Here is a 14927-nt window from a genome sequence, read left to right on the forward strand (position 1 = left end):
TGAAAGACTCCCCACCACCATGGAGCACCCACAGACAGACGCAGAGGCGTGAGTAATACAGCGCATCCCCAAACACATCGGGAAAGCGGAGCGGGTGCCAAGCAATAGAACTTAACTCAGACCCCAATATCCCACCCGAGAAAGACTGGCGGGAGCAGGGGGGCAAGGAATTTAGAATCCTGTCCCTTCCCTCAACAGCCCCCTCCCTCAGGCCATTGACTGGAGATTGACAGGCGGGCACCCATAAGACCCAGCACCCCACCAAGGGAGGCGGGGCTGTCCCAACTCCCACCCGCCTAACGGGCTCAACCCCCAGCCCTCTGACTGGAGACTGAAGAGCAGGCGGCCCCTAAGACTCAGCACCCCACCAGGGGAGGCGGAGCTGTCCCAGCTCCCACCCGCCCACCAGGCTCCTCTCCCAGGCCACTGGATCTGGAGAGTGGAGGGCGCTGGGACCCTGCCTTACAACTGTGGATAGGGGGTGCGGGTAAATAGGAGCCAGCATCTGCCACCCCTCAATTCTCGAGCGGGGCATCCTCCAGCTGGGAATCCTGAGCAAGACAGCACCGAGGGGCCCCCCACAGTCACAGACTCTGACAAAGCAGTGGAAACACAGCAGGGATCTGAAGGGCCAAGCAGCAGCCAAGCTCCCCTTCTGGGAACCAAAAAGGGGCGGCTCCGCCCTTGGAGCCCACGTCCCCAGCTGGGCCCCGCCCCTGGGAACAGAGGGGCCTCCTGCTGGTCCTGCTGAGAGCCCCTGAAACTCTCAATCCCCAGACCCTTGGCTTGGGGCCGCCCCTGGAAGCAGCACAGGAAAACATTCGCCAACCGCGCTCAGACGGAAGCTCGCAGATCCATCCCATGGTCCACTGTGAGGCCACTGGTTGGGCTAAGAGCTAGTCGTGCAGCAACACATAAGTTTTATTCTAATACTTTCCAAACTTTGTACTCAAATACGCTACCTACTTACCCCCTGACCTCTCTCATTCTATTTTTCTATCTCTGGACCTTTTCTCGTCTTTCAACCCTTATACTGCATGGATCTACACTTGATGGCTGTTGAGCAACACTGTATATCTAGGTGTTTAATTATTCTCTAGGCTCAGAGGGACTTAAAGACAATAGAGATTGGATTGAGAGGCTTATTGTTTTGGGTATAAATAGCTTATCAGTGGATTATTAGACTGGTCGGTAACTGCACAAAAAGAAAGAGTGATAACACCAATCAAAACTTGTGAACATCTAGAGTCTGCCAGCTACAGAGGTTTAGGTTGGTTATATCTGAAAAACTATAATAGTGTTTAGTATTAATCTTGCTCCCATTTTCAAATGGGCACAACAAGAAACTCAAGAAAAATGTCAAATCAAGAAACATCACCTCCCACCCCCCCACACCCAATGTAAACAGCCAATGGAACAGTCACTGGCAAACCTAGAGGAGAGTCTTCCAAGTTCTGTACAAATGCAATTGATAAACATCATTAATGAAAATGTGAAAATATAAAGAAAGAGATAAGGGAGGAAGCCATAAACAAGGTGATAAGTGAAAAAGTAGAAGCCATAAAGGAGGCCATAATAAAGTTTTTTCAAAGAAAGATGGATGAATTCATAGAATCCACAAATAAAAAGGTGACCGAACTCCAGCAAATATTCAAAGAAAATAAGGCTACTGAGCTAACCACTCAAATGGAAATCAAGGAGCTAAAGAAATCCATACATGATCTAAAAGAAGAGATGCAAGGCATCAAAAATGAGCAATTAGTAGCAAGGGAGATGAAAAATAAAGTAGATAGCTTTGATAGCAGGTTAGACAATGCAGAGGAGAGAATTTCCGGGGCTGAAGATAATTTAGTTATTATAGAGAAAGAACAGAAAATGAGTCAATCCAAATCTAGGAAAAATGAGAGAGTGCTTCAGGAGGTCCAAGATACAATTAGGAAACCTAATTTAAGGCTAATTGGTATTGAGGAGGGCGTGGAGAAAGAGGTCAATGGTATTGGAAATATACTTCAGGCAATCATCTCAGAGAATTTCCTAAATATCCAGAAGGGCAGACCCATCCAGATACAAGAAGCTTTTAGAACCCCAAACAGACCTGACCAGAAAAGAACATCCCACCGCCATATCGTAATCTGAACTAGATCAATAGAAACCAAAAAAAGGATCCTAAAGGCAGCCAGGGAAAAGGGTTCAGTAACCTATAAAGGAAAACCAATGAGAATAACCCCAGACTTCTCACCAGAGACCATGCAAGCAAGAAGTGACTAGAAGCATATATGTCATGCCCTTAAGTCAAATAACTACCAACCAAGAATACTGTACCCAGCTAAGCTCTCATTCATAACTGAGGGAACAATAAAAACATTCCATTCCAGGGAAAACCTGCAACAATATGTCGCAACAAAACCAACACTACAGAGAGTTCTCAAAGAGGTTCTATACATAGAAAACCAAAATAAATGCAATATAGGGAAAGAAATGGCACCTAAACAGCATACCATCTAAAGACCACAAGAACTGTCAAGATACAGGCCCAAATAAAAGCTTTTAAAAATGGTAGGACCTAATAAATATCTCTCAATCCTAACTCTCAATATCAATGGACTCAACTCTCCAATTAAATGGCATAGGCTGTCTAGTTGGATCAAAAAGCAAGAGCCATCGTTCTGCTGTCTTCAAGAGACACATCTTACCCAAAAAAACAAGCATCTTTTGAAAGTGAGACGTTGGAATAAATTCTATCAAGCTAACGGCCCCCATAAACAGGCTGGAGTTGCCATCCTCATATCAGATAAAATAGACTTCAAACCAAAATTAGTAAGAAAAGACAAAGAAGGTTACTACATACTACTAAAGGGATCTTTCCTCCAGGAAGACATAAAGATCCTAAATATTTACACACCCAATCCCGGAGCTCCGATCTTCATCAAGCAAACTTTACTTACACTGAAACCATACATAGATCGAAATACAGTGATTGTCGGTGACTTTAACACACCACTCTCACCTATGGACAGATCAACAAGGCAAAAACTCAACAGAGAAACCTTAGAACTGAACAACTATACAGACCAACTAGATCTAACAGACATCTGCAGAATATTCCACCCAGCAACAACACAATATACGTTTTTCTCAGCAGCACATGGAACATTTTCCAAAATAGATCACATCTTAGGCCATAAAAGAAACCTGGACAGATTCAGAAACACAGAAATTGTTCCATGCACACTCTCAGACCACAAAGGCATCAAACTGGAACTGAACACACATCTCCACCAACGAAAACCCTGTAACTCATGGAGACTGAACAACACATTGTTGAATCACCAATGGGTCATCGAAGAGATCAGAACAGAAATCCAACAGTTTATGAAATTTAACAGTAAGGAGCCACAAAATATCAACTCCTTTGGGACACAGCAAAGGCAGCACTCCGAGGAAAATTTATAGCGCTGAGTGCCTACAACAACAAGTTGGAAAAATTGCAAACCAACAAGTTAATGTCCCACCTTAAGCTCCTGGAAAAAGAGCAACAAACCAACCCTAATCCCAGTAGAAGAAAGCAAATAATTAAAATCAAAGCAGAATTAAATGATTTGGAATCCAAAAAAACTATAGAAAGAATCAACAAAACAAGGAGTTGGTTCTTTGAAAGAATTAACAAAATTGACAAGCCCTTAGCAAATCTTACCAAAAAAAGAAGAGAGCATATCAAAATAAACAAAATCGCAGATGAAAATGGTAATATCACGACAGAAATTACCAAGATCCAGAATATCATGAGGGAATACTTCTCGAACTTTTACGCCAACAAATTTGAGAATCTAGATGAAATGGATGAATTCCTAGCCAATATTAACATACCCACACTGAACCAAGAAGAACTAAGCCAACTCAACAGGCCTATTTCAAGCTCTGAAATAGAAATGGCAATTAGAGAACTTCCACCTAAGAAAAGCCCAGGGCCAGATGGATTCACAGGTGAATTCTATAAGGTCTTCAAAGCAGAGCTCACACCAATACTCCTCAAGCTCTTCAACGAAATTGAAAATGAAGGTTCCTTACCAAACTCATTCTATGAAGCCAGTATAACCCTCATCCCAAACCAGACAGAGATTCATCAAAGAAAGAGAACTATAGACCTATTTCTTTGATGAACATCGATGCAAAACTTCTCAACAAAATACTGGCCAACCGTCTACAACAACTCATCAAAAAAATTATACACTATGATCAAACTGGATTCATCACAGGGAGGCAAAGCTGGTTCAACATACGCAAATCAATTAATATAATTCAACACATCAACAGGAGCAAGGACAAAAATCACATGATTGTCCCAATAGACGCGGAAAAGGCATTTGACAAGATCCAACACCCCTTTATGTTAAAAGCTCTGGAGAAACTAGGAATCCATGGAACATTCCTCAATGTAATAAAGGCTGTGTATGAGAAACCTACTGCTAGTATTACTCTTAATGGTGAAAATCTAAAGCCATTCCCTCTAAAATCAGGAATGAGACAAAGATGCCCACTCTCTCCACTCCTCTTTAATATAGTACTAGAATTCCTAGCCAGTGCAATAAGGCAAGAAGTAAGCATAAAGGGGATCCAAGTAGGGAAAGAGGAAATAAAACTATCCCTCTTTGCAGATGACATGATTCTGTATTTAAAGAATCCTATAGACTCTACTCCCAAGCTCCTTGAGCTGATTCAAAACTTTGGAAGAGTAGCAGGCTATAAAATCAACCCTCAAAAATCAACTGCCTTCCTTTACGCCAGCAGTGAGAGGAACGAGGCAATAATCAGGAAAGAAACTCCTTTCACAATAGCCTCAAAGAAAATAAAGTTCCTAGGAATTAGCTTAACTAAGAATGTAAAGGACCTTTTTGACGAAAACTTTAAAACCCTAAAAAAGGAAATTAAAGCCGAACTAAGGAAATGGAAAAACCTTCCATGCTCCTGGATTGGAAGAATCAATATTGTGAAAATGACAATCTTGCCAAGAGCTATCTACAAATTCAATGCAATACCCATCAATATCCCAATGTCATTCTTTAAAGAAATAGAAAAGGCAATCCAAAATTTCATATGGAATAATAAAAGACCCCGTATAGCAAAAACACTTCTTAGCAGAAAGAACAGCGCTGGAGGAATTTCAATTCCAAACTTTAGACTCTATTACAGAGCTATAATTCTCAAAACAGCTTGGTACTGGCACAGGAACAGGCCTGAAGACCAATGGAATAGAACTGAGGACCCAGATATTAAACCACAGACCTATGGCCACCTAATCTTTGACAAGGGAGGCAAAAAAATAGAATGGAAGAAAGACAGCCTCTTCAACAAGTTGTGCTGGCAGAACTGGTTAAGCACCTGCAGAAAACTAAAGTTGGATCCTTCTTTGTCACCTTGCACTAGAATTAACTCCAAATGGATCAAAGACCTGGAGGTAAAAGCTGACACAATGAAAACTATACAAGAAGGAATAGGAGATACACTAGGCCTCCTTGGCACAGGTCGAAACTTTCTTTTTTTTTATTATTTTTTTTATTGTAATTAGTAAAAGGGTTACATGATATTTGCCAGATAGAAGGTGCATTAATTCACATACATTGATACCCTTTCACATGTCTTGGTACCCGTATCCTACCCCCCCACACCCCCCACCCGTCTTGGTTTTCCCCCCTTCCCTATCAAATTTCAAATATCCAAATACAAATAAATTCAATAAATCAGATAACAAAGTGAGATGCTATACCAATATGAGATAACCAAGGGACAGCAAAGGAGATGAGAGACAACATAGTACATTAAGGACAACAATCATTCATTATATGGCTTTTGTTTCACTATCCTGGAGGTCTTTTCAATTAGCTTCACATTATATTGCCTTATGTATCAAGATTTTGCTCTATTGCAGATCTCTGCTAGTAGAGCCCAAGGTTTCTACTGATTATGACAAATGAGGGAAACCATTGAGCCTAAGTTCCTTTCAGTCTGGCTTACTTCACTTAATATGACTTTTTCTAAGTCTTTCCATTTCCTAACAAATGGGGCCATGTCATTCTTTCTGACAGCAGCATAGAATTCCATTGTGTACAAATACCACAACTTGTTGATCCACTCATCAACTGAGGGACATCTGGGTTGGTTCCATATCTTTGCTATGGTGAATAGTGCTGCAATGAACATTGTTGTGCTAGTGGATTTAGTATGTCCTTGTTTCTGGATGGTTGGGTAAATGCCAAGTAGTGGAATTGCTGGGTCCTTATTCTTAATAAGGACCAAGAATCACAACAAATCAGAGAAAAGCTGGATAAGTGGGACTCCATTAAACTGCAGAGCTTTTGTATGGCAAAGGACATAGCTAGTAAACTAATCAGGAAGCCTACAGAGTGGGAGAAGATCTTCACCAACCAAACAACGGACAAAGGCCTCATATCTAAAATATATCAACAACTCAAAAAATTGAATCACTCCAAAACTAATCTCCAAAGTAACAACCATCCCATTAAAAAATGGGCCAAAGACTTAAAGAGAGTCTTCTCTGAAGAAGAAACAAAAATGGCCTATAGACACATGAGGAAATGCTCAACATCTCTGGTCATAAAAGAATGCAAATCCAAACAACTCTAAGATTCCACCTCACTCCAGTTAGAATGGCCAGGATCAGGAAATCGAATGACAACAGATGCTGGAGGGGATGTGGCCAGGAGGGATCACTACTACACTGTTGGTGGGAGTGCAAACTCGTTCAACCACTATGGAAAGCAGTGTGGCAGTGCCTCAAAAGGCTAAACATAGAACTCCCCTTTGACCCAGCGATTCCACTACTTGGCATTTACCCAACCATCCAGAAACAAGGACATACTAAATCCACTAGCACAACAATGTTCATTGCAGCACTATTCACCATAGCAAAGATATGGAACCAACCCAGATGTCCCTCAGTTGATGAGTGGATCAACAAGTTGTGGTATTTGTACACAATGGAATTCTATGCTGCTGTCAGAAAGAATGACATGGCCCCATTTGTTAGGAAATGGAAAGACTTAGAAAAAGTCATATTAAGTGAAGTAAGCCAGACTGAAAGGAACTTAGGCTCAATGGTTTCCCTCATTTGTCATAATCAGTAGAAACCTTGGGCTCTACTAGCAGAGATCTGCAATAGAGCAAAATCTTGATACATAAGGCAATATAATGTGAAGCTAATTGAAAGGACCTCCAGGATATTGAAACAAAAGCCATATAATGAATGATTGTTGTCCTTAATGTACTATGTTGTTTCTCTTCTCCTTTGCTATCCCTTGGTTATCTCATATTGGTATAGTATCTCACTTTGTTATCTGATATATTGAATTTATTTGTATTTGGATATTTGAAATTTGATAGGGAAGGGGGGAAAACTAAGATGGGAGGGGGGTGTGGGGGGGTGGGGAAATGGGTACCAAGACATGTGAAAGGGTATCAATGTATGTGAATTAATGCACCTTCTATCTGGCAAATATTATGTAACCCTTTTACTAATTACAATAAAAAACAAAAAAGGAAAAAAAAAGAAAATATTCTGTGGTTCTTCTTTAATTTAATAAGTTCATTTTTGGAGCTACTTATAAGTCAATGTCCTGCCTACACCTTAGCAAATGTTGCTAAGCCATCATGGCATATTTTTCCTGACCTGCTAGCCTGCAGAAAAACTGGTCTAGCATTCAAAGAAAGGTCTGTGGTCATCCTTGGGCTATAGCAACACTATCACACATTGTAAGGCTTAATACTGAAAGCAAATACTATGCTATATAGGCATGTAGGAATATAGATTTGACTACTATAGTAATACCATTGCTTACTGAGTTGGTGTTCCAAGGAAAGACAACGAAGGAGCCCAGTACAACCCCGCCTATCCCCATAATTTCAGTGACCAGGGACCAAACCTCCTAGGAAGTTCTATTATAAGCTTCCATAATCAGATGGTATCTTGCTATCAGTCTATGTCACTTCTAGATTGTATTGCCTATGTTTATTGGACTGCAACACACAACGCCTATTCTGACCTATAGCATGGTATGCAAAGTCTTATAAACTTATGATGCTTTGGACAAAATCTTTACACATATTTGACTGCAAAAGAAACACTAAATATTCAGTCTTGGGCCAGGAGTTTGGCCTAGTGGTAGAGGGCTTGCCTAGGATGCACGAAGATCCAGGTTCGATTCCTTGGTACCACAGACATAGAAAAAAGTTGGAAGTGGTGCGGAGGCTCAAGTGGTAGAGGTCTAGCCTTGAGAAAGTCCAAGGACAGTGCTGCGGCCCTGAGCTCAAGCCCAGTACTGACAAAAAAATCTTCAGTCTTCATTAAGGTGTTCAAATCATCATAGGCAAAAGCAATTACCATGTTTCTTGACATTTACCTTTAAATTGCTGTTGTCAAGATCTATAATTTGGCCAGAGGGCTTTCTTTTCTTCTATGTTTAAACTTGTAATACTATTAGTAGACTTTCCCAGCTTGTAGGAAAAAAAAGGAAGATGATGAATGAAAAGAAATAACTTTTTGACTTTGCTAAAATATAATGTGTAAAGAATTTCCCAGGAAAAATGACAACAGGATTTCTACAGTGGTTATCATTGCAGTGAGAAGGATATGAAGATTTTATTCTACTTGTCAAGAAAGCATTTATTCTGTTCAGGTTAGCTTATACACATAATGTGTACTTAAAAAGTGATATAGAAAACACTTTTACTTCAAAATACCCATCGCATACACCTTCCCTAGCCCCATTTCATAATCTACTAATCGATGCCAGAATATGCACCTGATTTCGACTTGTTGTCTGTTGTCTAATAATATTAAGATCTGGTTTGGATCTACCTGTCCTGGCCTCAGTTATTAACCTTCAGGACATTTGTTCTAGTGTTTTCTCAACAAGTCAAAAATAGCAATTCCCCAAAACATAAGCTAAAATTCATTATTTGGCCCTAGTTCCTAGTCTCTGATCCAAACAGAGTCCTTGAACTTCAATACTATCTTCAAGAAGCTCAGAGGACTCTAACAGTTTTTCTTTCCATATTCCTGGGATTTCCCTGAGATAGTATTCTCAAGGTTAGTGGTCTACCATTTGCGCCACCGTGCCACTTGCAGTTTTCTGGTGGAGATTAGAATCTCATGAGATTCCAGCTACCTGCAAACCATGATCCTCAGATCTCAGCTTCTTGAGTAGCTAGGGTTACAAATGTGGGGACCAGTGATCTGCAGCACATTTATTTCTAACATTAAAGAAAAGACATTCAAATTTTGTTTGTTGTTGGTAGAGCGAAGGAATCTGTATATTCAAGCGAGCAATGTGAATATACAAATTCTCCAACCTGATGAGTCTATCACCAAACTCACCAACTTGGGAGTGTATAACCATAGTGGTTCTGTGACACCAAAAATCTAGGTAGGATCCACGACCAGTCTTTGTATAGGCATCCAACTTTTACTTTCTGAATTCAGTCAGCAAATCAAACTCACTGAAGATAGTAGTGAACAGTAAAGTCCTAGAGTTGACAGAAGTAAAGTCAGAAGAAAGGATATATCAATAGAAATTGGATATGGCTCAACCTAAAATTTGGGAAGACAAGAGCAAAGAAACATCACCCAAATTACTTTTCTGCTTTCCTTAGAAGAGAGGAAATTTTCTAAATAAAATTTAGGGAGGGTAATAATGCATATGTGTAATCCCACCACTTGCGATACAGAAGGCAAGAGAATTTTACACGTTGGAGACCAGCCTGGGATATCCCCCCAAAACCAAACAACAGCAAAAATTCAACCAAACAATACCAACCAAGAATTAAAACAAGAGTCAAAACCCTTGCCTGAATGGAATTTACATTCCCGAGAAGGGAGTATGAAGAGCAGCAGACAAATGATACTCAATAGAAATGAGACATTAATAAATAATGCAGTATGTTAGCAGTATGAAAACAAAAGATAAATATTAAAGGCAAATGAAGAGCAAAGTGTATGGAAAATGCTGAAATAGTACATGTCACAGGTGATGATAAATCATCTTTCAACTAGGCACCTGCACAGCTCTTATTGTTACCTTCCTTGAAAGTATTTTCCTATCAGAAGTTACACTGGGGCATTTTTTGCATAATATCTACGCGTCTGAAGTTGGAGCTCAACCTAAGCAGCAACTCTTACCTCACTTATAATTTACTTTGCTAAATTATCTAATGTCTCCACACATTAGTTTCTGTCATTCTTGTGTTGTTCTTGGGGTTTTTTTGTGAGGGGAAGAGAAGGGAATAAAGGAAAATTTTAACAACACATAAAGTTATTACAAACTAAATAAATGATAAATGGCATTGCCTTCTGCCCACAAAGCAAATACTTGATGTAAATCATTTGTCCACCCACTTTTGCCTTCTGCAAATCTGAGCTCCTGAAAGCTGAACATGAACAATGTCTAACACGAGGAATACTGAATTAATAAGTAATATGTCTTTTTCATTCCAGCTCTGTAGCTGCATTTCAGATTTCTTAATCAGTATAATGAGAATTTCTAAATAAACATTTAACAACCTGATGAAGTGAATAATAGTGGAGTGATGAATGGGTAGATGCTTTCTAAATGCCTTCCAGTGGAGTCAGTAAAGATTCTGACTAAAGTGTCAGTTGTGACTACACTCGTCTATAGCTTCTCTGACAAACTTCTGGAGTTAGTCCACAGTGAGAAAAAAGAGGGTTAGATAGAGTCGATATCCTTGGCTACTCCAGAACAACAGGGATTCTTGAGAATCTCTAGTATACCAGTTTAAAGAGGGCTCCTTTGTGGCAGTGTTGGGTGTAATGCAATCGTGTAACTTTCAACAAAAGGAAAAGGATGATGAATGGTTCTGTTCCAAGTTTAGATTTCAAGATATGATCAGTACCTCACTTGGCCAGTGAGTTTTCAAATAGTTTTGCAGATGATTCAGTTATTTTTCTTTTTCTTTTTCTTTTTTTTTTTTTGCCACTCCTGGGCTTAAGCTCAGGGCCTGAGCACTGTCCTTGGATTTTTCTCAAGGCTAGAGCTCTACCACTTGAGCCTCAGCACCACTTCCGGCTTTTTCTAAGTATGTGGTACCAAGGAATCGAACCTGGGTCTTCGTGCATGCTAGGCAAGCACTCTACCACTAGGCCAAACTCCCGGTCCCAGAGATGATTCAGTTCTTTATGAAAGTTTAAGAAAATGAAAACATTTCCAAGCAAAAAAAAATCCTCTTGTATAATTTCTGTCTTTTCCATTTTTACTAGCCCAGGAATGCTCCCTTCTCTACATCCCAGATGCTGTCTTTATATTTAGCAGGACTATGAACATCTTCATATGGGTTTCCAAGATGTAATCGCTACTCTGGTTTCAATGTTACTGGTGAGTTTATCAAAAAATGCCATACACTGTGGAAGTGAAAAACTGTCAATGACATTCATGTGCATTCGCAGCTGGGTAGCATACCACATAATGAACAAAAATTTGCAGTAGAATAATTTTGATCATCTTCTAGTTGAAAAGCACCAATATGGACAAGGTGAGAAGAATGGCTTAATAAAACTAGTGAGAGGGGGAAATACAGTAAGAAGGACTTCTTTCAGGCAGGCATCATTGTAAAACAGGGTTGCTTTCCCAGAAGTGAGGCTGCAATTCTGACAAGATTTTGGGAATATCAGAGTTCTTCCATGTGTATCATGAATATTTTAAGCAAGTGATTGATCAACATCTTTGTTAAACTCTTAGTTCTGGAGGACTCTTCATACAGTCTCTGGTTCATGTTGTTTCCATTCCCACAAGAAGACTGTACCACTTCAATCCTAGCTGGCTAGTTAAATACAAGGGAAGGAACATATGTCTTTTTAAAGACATGTAACCTTGCTCACTTTTGCTCATTATAGTTTTCTAAACGTACAAGAAAAATGAAAGCCCTACCATCCTTGGCTTCTGCTCACAAACAAACTACAGGACTCTACCTACAAGCATATATAGTAAGAATGAGAAGCAAGCTGTTATTGCTGGTAACTGGCTGCCAAAATCCTGAGTCCTTATAACTTAGAAAGTCTAATCTGAGAAACAATTACCTTGATTTTGAAAATGGTCTGGGAATTAAGCACTGTAAAATAGAAAGTCATCCTCAGGGCAATAATACTACAGATTTTTATAGGTACAAGTTATTTAAAGTTATTTATACATGTTCATTTTTTTGAGTTATCAGATAATCTTATATATCATATATTATATATTATATTATATATATTATATATTGTGATATTAGCACAAACCTCCATATACCTGTGGCTTGGTGATCAAGACTTCTAATCTTCCCAAAAGGATATAAATCCTCAAATGTAGTAATCACTTATAATTTCTTTCACTAATTAAGCAATAAGTATGAATTAAGCCCCGTGGAAGTCTTTTAATGAAATGTGTGACTCCTGGACACCTTCAATCTGTGCTTTGTGACTATGAAAGAGTGAGTTGTAAGCTCCTCCAGCGGTCTTTAGTCAAAAGGCACCATCAAACTTTTAAAGGCCGACCTGGTGCAGCATACTGTTATAAAATTAATAGCGACAGCTCTGATGAAATTCTTTAATACGATGATTAAAAAGACCCCATGAAATAAAGTATGAGAGTAATTTAAAAATGCATTCTTAGCCCTGGAGAAATGAAGGTTAGGCAAATGATCTGAGTTTTTAAAGCTTCCTTTCATTAATAATAGCTTTAGATTTGTATAGGGATTTTAACTATTCCAAAGCACTTTCTTAACTTCCATCTAATTGTAACTTTGCACTATCTTTGCTAAGTAGCCACAGAGGGAATAATAATCCCCATTGGCCAGAAGGGAAACAAAAGTTTGATGACTTGCTCAGGGCTCAGCAAATCAGTGAGGAAAGAAGCATTAGAAGTCCCATGATGTAATTGTAGACCCAGTAGGAACTCCACCTCCACTGAGCAACTCTATCTATTGTTCAGGAAAGATAGTTCTCAAAAAGAAGTTTGATTTCTATTAAGAGAGGTAGCTTGAAAATGCTGAAAATGATATGTTTGGGAATAATACTCCCTAGTTAGATAGCATCCTGAAAGTGGTTGCGTGGTAAATTTTAGCTTTGTTGGCAAAAGATCAGACAAAGATGCTTCAATATAAACTCTCTGAAGAAGCAACCAATATTCTTTCCTGTTTAAAATCTAGCAAGGTACAACATATCCAAAGACAAAGTCATTCTAGATTGCAAAAAATACCTTAGGATAAAAAGTTTCAGATTCTATCTTAACTTGTTATTTGATATATTGTATATATGATTCTTTGGTTATTTGAAATAGGATAGGGAAAGGGGGAAAACAAGATGAGGGGCCAGAGTGTGGGAAGGAAATGGGGGCAAAAGCATGAGAAAGGATATCAATGTTTGTGAAGCAATGTACCTTCTATCTGGCAAATATAATGTAACCCTTCTATTAATTACAATAAAAATATGTTTTTTAAAAAAGTGTCAGATCCTTATGTTAGCAAAAAAAAAAAATAGTCAGTACGTTCCAGAAAAGTTTTGAAACACATGAGCATTGAGTACAACAAATTTGGGTACAACAGACTCCATGTCACAGAACAGTTTTAGAAGTGAATCCATAATGACTGACCTTATTTTCCATTCTCCAATTATCATCTTCCTGACTAATTTCTAGGAAGTAACTAATCAATTTTGACATTGTGATGAATAGTGTATGCATGAAATATATGAGAGGAACATTATGAGGATGGAATAAAACATGACCAGATGGGTCATGATAGATCATGATAACGTGTTATGTAACCATGAAAAGTTACCCTGGAAATGCTACAAGATTTATATGTACTGAAAAAAAATCACAGCAGCACCCATAATTTAAGGGACAATGAAGACAAGGCAATAAGATATTATAAATTGTTAAGTAAACTTAAAAATAGATTTAAAAATAATCCTTATCATTAAAAATGTACATAACCATAACCTATAAGCTTAAGAGAAGAAATCTGGTCAATTTAATATGCTCACTTGCTCCTTCATTGATATGTTTGGATGCCAACTTGATATATTCCTGAATTAGTAAAGGACAAATTAGCATATTTATTAAGTTATTGGTTTGCTACATTCTGTAATGACTGTGTTCAGGTTCCTTTCTATTCCCATTCACATTTAACATTCTTCATATTCTTTTCTTTCCTTTTTTTGTCAGTTGCTAGGGCATTTTTGTCCATTTTGTCACTCAGGGCCTGGGTGCTGTCTCTGAGCTTGGTTTCTCAAAGCATTCTATCACTGAACCATAGTGTCACTTGCAATTTTCTGGTGCTTAGTTAGAGATAAGAGTCTCATAGATTTTCTTGCCCAAGCTAGTTTCAGATCTCATCCTCCTGAATAGCTAGGATTATAGACATAACCCACCAGTGACCGGAAAATTCTTCATATTCTATCTCCATAGAAAGGATAAAAGTTTTCTTTTTTTTCACTCTCAGATGCTACCAAGGGTAAAACTGGTAGTATGCACTCTGAATACAGCTATGAAGTGTGTCACAATATCAAGTGTTTCTAGTAGAAGAATCATCACACTTCATATTAAAAATTGAGTTGAAAATAATCCATGCATTCTACAATACCCAAGTAATTCCTAAGCTCCTAACCCAGGGGCTCAGTGTATGGCTGGCATCTTATTTTATCATCAGTACTATGTGATCACTGTACAGGGTCAGAAGAAAGAGCATATAAATATGACAGTGAGTAGTATCAAGTAGGTTCTGAGCAGAATCTACTCTCCCTACTATTTCTATCCCTAGAGCTCTCTTCCCTTATTTCTTCATATTTCCTTTGATATTAAATCAAATTTTATCCAGAAAGAACTTGCACAAGGAGGGGCAGAAACAAAGGATATATTGCT

Source organism: Megascapheus bottae, chromosome 2 (assembly GCF_031878675.1).
Source record: "Megascapheus bottae isolate mThoBot1 chromosome 2, mThoBot2.hap1, whole genome shotgun sequence".
Taxonomy (NCBI): domain Eukaryota; kingdom Metazoa; phylum Chordata; class Mammalia; order Rodentia; family Geomyidae; genus Megascapheus; species Megascapheus bottae.